A 9,438-nucleotide genomic window follows, 5' to 3' on the forward strand; every position below is an offset into this window, starting at 1 on the left:
CATATCTTGCAAGTGAGTGACTTATTCACTGAGTATGTCACTCTTGGAAGTGAATTCCAACATGGGAAGAATGTTTGTAGCTACCATTTTAAGGCTGAGACCACTCTCTCCTCTACTCAATAAATACCTTTCATTTCTAGGTTTCTTTTCACCTCCAGGGTCAAGTATAAACGCCTCTGTTTGAAATTCAAAATTCTTCCCAAGATGATCCAGATTTACCTTCCCAGATTAGTTTTACATCACTCTCTTTTGCACATTTTAAGGGTCAATCACCCCGGCCTTCTTCCTGTTCTTCACATCCATACTTCACTGGCTGGCTTTCAACCTTTGCCCTGACTGTCTCCAATGCCTGGATTGTACTATCTCTTCACCTCCATTTCTTAGAATCTCTTAGTTTCCTCCAAGATTCAGCTCAAGCAACACCTTCTGGATGAATTTTGACTTTGACTTCTCTTCTACTGTCTATCAGTCTTCCCTTATAATAGCTCCCGTCCCAAATTTACTTTGCATATGCCTTGTATATATGTGCATGCACATGAATGTATAATGCCTATGCATATAAATATCTCCCTCATATAATAGAACATAAGTTCTTGGAAGACAGGGGCTGTTTTTGGTTTTGTCTTTGTATCCTCAGAAAAATTCCTGGTTTATAGTAGATGGTTAAAAAATAATTTTTAATCAACAACTAATACAAAAACAGCTGCTATTCTCATGGTGGGATTGATTGCAGTTGAGCTTGGGTTAGAATGTGGGAGATGGTATGGAGGAGGGAAAAATGTGAAGGAAATCTAAGTATAGGTACAGTCATTTTGGGAAAGAGGTCTGGCATGTGCCTCGATGATTTCACAGGATTTGTGGGGAGGAGTTGTTCATACTTCATTTTCTAAGAGGATCAATGATATCATGGGGTGATGTCTTGACTTAGTGTGAATTAGATTAAAATAAAGCAGAGTTACACAAAGTCATCTGCCTCCCTCTCTCTTCCAGAGTCATCAGAAGTACAGTGGCAAAAGAAACGATCAGTGTTGGCCCAGGATGCCATGGATGATCTTGGCATCTTTGATATTTGCCCAAACTCTAAATGCTCCATTGTACCTACTTCAACTGCCTTCATGGCCATTGAAACAAATTGTTCTCATCTTCCCATTCCCTGGGAGCAGTTTTCATGTGCTTGGGGTAGACATCCTACCCAACGGGGTTGAGGTCTGTCAGTTGCCCTAAACCTGGGTTAGCCCATCTGCCAAGATGGTTTACTGGGGTAAGGCTGCTATGCATGCTATAGCTTCTTGGAGCCAGAAGTGAATGTTAGGTGAGAAGTGGACACCAAAGGAGGATGAGCAACCCTGAAAAGAGCTTGGTGAGCCCTCACACCAGAGGTGCTAGTCCTCCTTGAACATGCAATACATCCCTGGAGAGGAGTAGGTTGTGATGGGGTCCTCCTTATTTTACAGAATAAGAAACCAAGACACAGGGTGGTTGTGATTTGACTGATGTCACACATAGTAAACATAAGAGGTAGGATTCTAATCCATGTCCTACAGAAGATGGTGCTACTACATTATACAGTTCTGCCCTGTACAATTTTATTTACAGAAGAAAAAAATCTTTCAAATAGCAAGTGTAACATAATTGAAAATGATCTCCCTGTATCCATTATCTCTCTTCACCAAATAATTCTATACATAGCTACCCGTTGATCTAATCATATCACTTGACCTGCTCAATAAGCTTTGGTAACACCTTGTTGTCTAAAGGATAAAATACAAATGTCTCCATTTTGCATTTAAAACCTTTTTTTTTTTACTAGCCTGCTTTCTTCATAGGCAGATTACACATTATTCTCCTTCACATATGCTACATTCCAGCCGAACTGTCCTACTTTCTATTTCTTCCCTGTACATAATATTTCATCTCCAATCTGCATGTATTTACACAGGCTTCAATCACCTCCCCCACCTTGGAATGCTCTTTTCATTCCTACTTCATGGAAAGCTTAGTTTCCTCAAGGCTTAGTTCAGTTCCCACGTCCTAGAAGAGATCTTTGTTGGTTCCCTTAGATGTTAGTGTTCCCTAAAATAACTTTGTATTTCTCTTTTATGTATCCTATATTTACTTATCTATGAACATTTTGTATCTCTTCCTCTCAGTAAAATGTAAGCTCATTTAGAGGTAGAAAGCAGTCTTTTTTACACATGTATACTCTTAGAACATAACACAGTGGCTGACCCATAGTGTCTCATAAATGCCTGTTTATTAATATTATATTTTTATAAATATAAATATTATATATTTTATAAAATGTTGACATTTTCCATTTTACCCAATCTTGAACATTTCTAAATCTATTATTGAAAAAACATTTTTTGTTTTGTTTCGCTTTTAGCTGCTGAGTCATTTGCATTTCTGGAGTAATTGTATTGAAGAGTATCATTGAAACATTTCAGTTTAATCCCGAGTTATTGCATTGTGCAGTTAGGCATTACACAATTAACTGGAGTAGTGATACCTGCAGTCTAATGTGTTCATATCGCATTAAATCCATAAGTAGATTATATAACCAAGGAAAAGTGAACTTTCTCCAAATTCTCACATACTATACCTTTAACATGGTAACAAAGCTATCTGTGTATATCTCTACCATCTATATGTCTATTTATATGTGTATGTATGTATCTGTCTGGAAGAGTTTAAGAAAACTCTGTATCTGAAGACAGGTGGCACAGTGGACAGAGTGCCAGGCTTGAGGTCAGGAAGACTCATCCTCCTGAGTTCAAATATGGTCTGAGACATTTACTAGCTGTGTGACCCTGGTCAAGTCATTTAATCTTTTTTGCCTCGTCTGTAAAATGAGTTGGAAAAGGAACAACAAACCACTCCAGTACCTTTACCAAGCAAACCCTATCAGATACAACTTGTTCCTATACAACTGAAACAACTGAGAAACAACAAAATATTTGAAGACTGAAGAAGCCTTAACTACTATTGGAAGATGATTGTGATATATTATCTTACACTTTTCCATTGCCTCATCCAATGTAAATATGCTATTTACCTGGATTTTATTAGCTCTGTGCCCCTTGGAGTCCCTTTCATTTCAAGGGCTTCAATTTGGAACTTGATGTACAGGATCCACAGAATCTTAAAGTTTAGGCTTTCAGTATCATGAGGGCACGGATTGTGTATTCTTGGTATAAATCCAAACCAGTCATAGTGAATCATTTCTTAGGTATTTTTCCATAGTGTCTTTAATAATATTTCATATTATATTTTCACATAAATATTAATAAGTGATATTCACATAAGATACTCTTTTTCTGCTTTATCTTTCCCTAGTTTCAATAACAGGAACACAGTTAACTCATAAAAGGTATATTTGTGTGCGTGTGTGTGTGTATGTGTGTATGTAGACAATTAAAATAACAGAGATTACTCTTTAACTGATAGAATTCATTCATAAATTCTTTATTTTTAAAGAGAGGACTTGATTACTTGATCTATAAACTAGTTTTTAACTAAAATTCTATGATTCTGTGAATGTGGCATAAAAATGATAAAAACCACCACTTAGACTATGTTAAAAAAATTACTTTAATTATACTATAGTAAGTTATATTACCTTCAGCAGACCACACAATGATTTCTCCATTTTTCCCTCATTGGCAAAACTATATTGCATCACATTTTAGTAATACTTTTTTTCTATCCAAAAATAAAAATGAATTCCAATATTTAGATTTGAAATCATATTTCCTATGAATTTCTAGAGAAAATAAGGTATCTTGTAAGATGAAAGAATTGATGAGGAGACCCTTTTTCAAAGGGGTTGATTGAGAAGAGAGACAGCTTTGGAAGAACCTAGCCCTTGAGAGGGAAATCACCCCTTTCTGCTTTAGGAGTGAGAAAAGGAGCTCTCATCCTTCCCATCAACTATGGCATCTTGCATTGGACCTGCTTACCCAGTAAGAAACACTGCACCTATCTGGAAAAAGTATCACAGGTACAATTTAATCATCCAAGGCACAAAAATAAAGCTTTATGAGTTGAGAGTTAGGTGAATCTGTCTGTTAGGAGTTGAGTTGTGGAGAGAAGACTTGGGCATCCTAGCTGAGAAACTGGACTAGCAAAGAAGTAAAATGAGAACACTATAAAACAGAAAAGAACATCAAGGTTCTGTAGCACTGGACATGTGAGTTACTTGTGCCACTTGCATTCCATATATGTGTGTTTCTGTAGTACGGTACTCTTTGTGCCTGTCCAATTTTCCCATTGACACCATGTTTTACTATGAGAGAATATGCCCCAGGTTCATGGAGAAGGCAATGTAATATTTTGTTACTATTTTTCATGCTATGCCATTTTAACAAATACCTTTAATCTGAGTTAATTATACCCTCTGGCTAACTATTAAAGTGAATACACTAATGGGGGCTTATGAGTTAAAGTTTTAGCGGTACTAAGTCTATGAGTTCAAATTGGAGCTGAACTTGGACAGGGTGGAGGGACTACAGTGTGAGGACTTGTCTAGGATATATTTAGATGCCCTCTCATTTTCAGGGACTCACCAGAGAAAAATTAGTATTTTTTTTTGTTTCATTTTATCTTCAAAAAGGAAATGGATAATCAGTTTTCCAGCATGTTTCCTTTACAAGTCTAGACATTTTCTTTGGGATATTTTATATGGCTAAATGTTTAAATACTGATAACTCCACCATTATTACATTCTTAATATAATGGTACCTAGTAATGTGTGGGATCATCTATATTAGTTTTAAAATTATTTTGCAGCAGATATAGACTGTTTGCTTTATTGTGACATGAATCTGGACTACTTGTCCCATATCCTTATTGACTTTAGGTCTATAGGATAAAGAATGCCTGATGGCCTAGAAAACCTGAATAATCAACCCCCAAATGCTTAAGCCCTTTTGGGAGCCCCATACCTCTTTAGGTTTTTTCCAATTTTGATTGTTTTTTAAGTTACTCTGCTTGTTCTCACAAGAAGTGCTTTTACTCCACATTTTGCAATATCCTCTGTGTTTCAGGAATCAATTGGAGAAATTTTGGGTGCCCTATGTGTTGCAGAGGAACTCAGAGGAAGTTTTATCCAGGCAGTTTGGATTTTCACATGAAGGTGAAGGGGGCAATTGCAGTCCACCTCAAATGTTGAGACAAGAATTTCCTTCTGAGCTAGGAAGCTCAATTCTCTTTTATTTATTGTCTTTGGGTTAGACCAGGGTGATGTAAACACCAAGACAAGTGTTTACAGCAGATGTAACCTAAGAGAATTGTACAAAATGGTGTATTTGTTTATTGAATTTTTCAGTCATATCTTTGGGGGTGACTACTATATGCTGCTCAACATTTATTTTATCAATATGTGTATAGGCAAATAGATGATTGGTGTACCAATTTTCGAATAATTCAACAAGCATTTGAAGCATTCTTCATGAAGATGGGAGGAATAACGTACTGGATGGCAGAGTCAGAATAGAAAGGACCTCAGCAGATTAGACTGATGGATTGAATCTAATAAAATGAAAATATATTGAATGCCAAATCATAAACTTGGATTAAAACAACTAAAGAAGAACAAAGTGAAGAAGGCAAAAGGGGAGGAAGGTAAAAGTTTGTAGGAGAAAAGATTTGAAGGTTTTAGTGGAATAGAAACTTAGTCTGAGTCAATAATATGATATGGTGGTCAAAATCCACTAAGAAGTTAGTCTACATTAAATGATACAGGAGCCAGAGTGAGGAATGGTACTGCTATTTTCTGCTTTGGCCTTAACGTATCATGAGCAGAGAGTTGTGTTCAGATCTGGGTGCCATATTTCATATTTTGGGAAGGTCACTGACAAGCAACCAACAAGAAAGCGCTTATTAAGTACCTGCAACGTCAGAGATTGTTCTTGGAACTGGAGATACGTAAATGAATATGAAATAGGTTCTGCCCTCAAGTGGCTTATATTTTAATAAAGGAAAAATAAATACATATAGGGCTGTAATGGGGGCCACTGCATAGAACATGCATGATAATAGGTTTACTGGGGCCAGAGCATAGTCTCATCCCCACATATACTCCATGAAATAGCACCTTACATAGGAAAATACAGACATAAAAAGTTCACACAAAGAAGCCTGGGAAGGGAAGGCAGTAGAGACTGGGATACTAGGAAAGGTGGCATGTCTGAGGCTGCACTGTACCTGAGTTTTAAAAGAAATTTTAGAAAGCAGAAAATTGAGGGGAAACATTTCATAGACACGGTTTATCAGATAAAGGTCTCATATCTCAAATATATAAAGAACTTTGTGAAATCTATAAGGATATGAGTCATTCCCCAATTGAGAAATGGTCAAAGGCTAAGGGCAGGCAGTTTTCCAATGAAGAAATCAAAACAATTTATAGTGATACGGAAAAAAATGCTCTAAATCTTTATTGATTAGAAAAATGCAAATTAAAACAACCTTGAGATATCATTTTTATACCTATCATATTGGCTAAAATGATTGAAGGGTAAAACAACAAATGTTAGAGGGGAGGTGGAAAAATTGGGACATTAATACATTGTTGGTGGAACTATGAATTGATCCAATCATTTTGGAGAACAACTTGGAATTATGCTCAAAGAGTTATTAAAATGCTTATTCCCTTTGACCCAGCAATACTATCACTAGGTCTGTTTCCAAAGATGATCAGGGAAAAAAGAAACCAATTATTCTAAGAAGTGGAATTGAGGAGGGAAACCGTTTGTGGAAAGAGGGATACCAGCTGCAAAATCAAAGAAACCAGAGATTTAAGTGTTGGGTGTGAAGCTTAGCAAGAAATCCAGAGGTGGTGTTATAGACTGATAAGGAAGAAATGATGAGTTATCTGTATTGAAGAACAGATAGGTACAGGCCACACAAGGAAGAACTTCAAGTGTCAAAGGTAGGAGTAGATAGATAAAGCATTTATGAAGTAATTACAATGGGTCAAACGCTCTACTAAGCACCGGGCATACAAAATACAAGCAAAACCAAACTAAATAATCCCTATCCTACAAGGATCTGGCATTTTAGTTGGAGAAACCAACATAAAAAGCAGATAGAAAGTGGGGATGAGGAGAGATACAGGAGGAAGGGCTCATACAGAGGGGCAATGATATTGCAAGTGAGTTAGAAAATTCTAGAGTAAAAAGGGCTACAGTGAATGAAATTTATATTGATTCTAGAGATAAAAATATAGCTACTGGAATTTACCAAGTTGGGGTGCTAGAGAGCAGAGATTGGTTTTTTTTTCCTCTTTATTATTCTACCGTTTAACACAGGACTTGAATATTTTAAGTGGTTAAGAAATGTTGGGCTGTTAGGTGGTGCAGTGGATAGAAACAGACTTGGAATCAGGAAGACTCATCTTTCTGAGTTCAAATCTGGCCTCAGGTACATACTATCTGTGTGACTTTGGACAAGTTCACTTAACCCAATTTGCTTCAGAATCCTCATCTGTAAAATGAACTGCAGAAGGAAATGACAAACCACTTCAATTTCTTTATCAAGAAACCCCAAATGGAAACACAAAGTGTCAGATGCAGCTGAGGAATGACTGAACAAAATAAGATGTTTGTTGAATTTTAACTATTGACTTGATTCATTTGAGATCTTTGTTCAATGACCAGAGAATTAATAAACTATTGGAGAGGACAACATATCCAAATTTACTTATTTATCTATCATAAATTTACATTTATGGTATAAATTAAACTCAAAGATAAATGAGTTACAGCAAAAAGAAAGGTTTCACTTCTTTTTTTCCAATTGGAAGAGATCATAGTATCATGGATTTAGAGCTGAAAGAAACCTCTAATCCAACTTGGATTTCAGATCTGGTTTCATTCTGTACATCCTGTACTCAAAAGAATCATGAAGCCATTTCCTTTATGGAAAAATGCTCAACATGAATAGTAATAGCTCATAGTAACAATAGTAGACATTACAGAACCTGGCACAGAGTGGGTATTTGATAAATGCTTATTGATGAATTATAGTAATAGGAATATAATAAAACTGATCAAAGAAGCATCATGACCTCAAAGTGGATAGAGCGGTAACCCTTTAAATCAAGAAGACCTGAATTCAAGTCCTACCTCAAACACATACTGCACAACTGTGGACAATTCATTCAACCTCTCAGTGCCCCTAAGAAACTCTCTAAGGCTCTAATTTTCAGACCAGATGCCCAACTGCCATGGTATAAAGAATCTCCTCACTGGGAGTTGCCTATTACAATAAGCCACAGAGTCAATCATCCCCATATTTGGCTGTCAAAAGAGTTAACATCTACTACTTTAAGATTTACAAAGCATTTTACATATATTATCTAATTTAAGTTTCACAGTTACCCTGTGAAGTGGGTACTGCAGGTATTATGTACATTTTACAAATGAGGAAATTATGACTTACAGAGATTTGTTGACTGTAGTCAACAAACTGTAGATTTGTAACCTATGGTTACACGAGGCAAAGGTATCATCAGGAAGATCTTTGGCAGATGTAGAAGCAGAGATATTCTACTTACTAAACTTCTTCAAACTAACTCAACGTATATTTTTAAGTCCAATGATTTCAGTTCAGATGTGGAAAGACCCAAGGTGGCCATCAATATGCCGTAGCACATAACCAACAATGACTTGCCCAAAATGTGGTGTGAGAGACTCAGTGGAGGATACATATTACTAGAAAAGAAAGGAGACTGAACAAGGATGAAAGCTAATAGAAGAGGGTCTGCCTGAATGCTACACTGTTATCTTCAGAGTATTCAAGGAGCCCAAGTAAAGCTTCCATTACATTGAGTAGCTACTTAGTGGAAGATTTATAGAAAGTCATGGTCAAGAATCACAAAGAATTCATGACTTGAAATGACTCTACCCATGGCTGTGGTGAGACACTAGGCAAGTTATATAGACTACTTAGGGGTCAGTTTTCTCCTTCATAAACTTAGGAGGCAGTGGTCCAAGATGAGTAAGGCCCCTTCTGACTCTAACATTTTATGATTTTATGATTTCCTGTTTTGTTTACCCTCTGAAGCTGTGGGAAGACAGGATGTGCATAGGAGGGTAATTAGCAGTGTCCTATGCTGCAGCAATGTCCAGGAGGGTGAAAATGGGGAAAAGCATCCCATTGAATTTAACAATTGGAGAACAGAGAGAGAGAGAGAGAGAGAGAGAGAGAGAGAGAGAGAGAGAGAGAGAGAGAGAGAGAGAGAGAAAGGGAGGGAGGGAGGGAAGGAGAGAGAGAGACAGAGAGAGGGAGAGAGAGACAGAGAGAGAGAGAGAGAGAGAGAGAGAGAGAGAGAGAGAGAGAGAGAGAGAGAGAGAGAGAGAGAGAGAAAGGTGTGGACGTGTGTGGGGAAGGGAGAGAGGCAACTGGAATAAGTCCAATGGATAGGGGTTGAAGGGGAGT

At 37.0% G+C, this 9,438-nt stretch overlaps 1 pseudogene; it reads right to left on the minus strand.

Annotated features, from left to right (window-relative positions):
• The window catches only part of LOC140507206 (mediator of RNA polymerase II transcription subunit 16 pseudogene), a 28,498-nt pseudogene extending 19,350 nt beyond the window's left edge, over positions 1-9,148 (minus strand).
• Between the last annotated feature and the right edge of the window lie 290 nt (positions 9,149-9,438).

The sequence above is a fragment of the Notamacropus eugenii genome, chromosome 5, assembly GCF_028372415.1.
Source record: "Notamacropus eugenii isolate mMacEug1 chromosome 5, mMacEug1.pri_v2, whole genome shotgun sequence".
Taxonomy (NCBI): Eukaryota; Metazoa; Chordata; class Mammalia; order Diprotodontia; family Macropodidae; genus Notamacropus; species Notamacropus eugenii.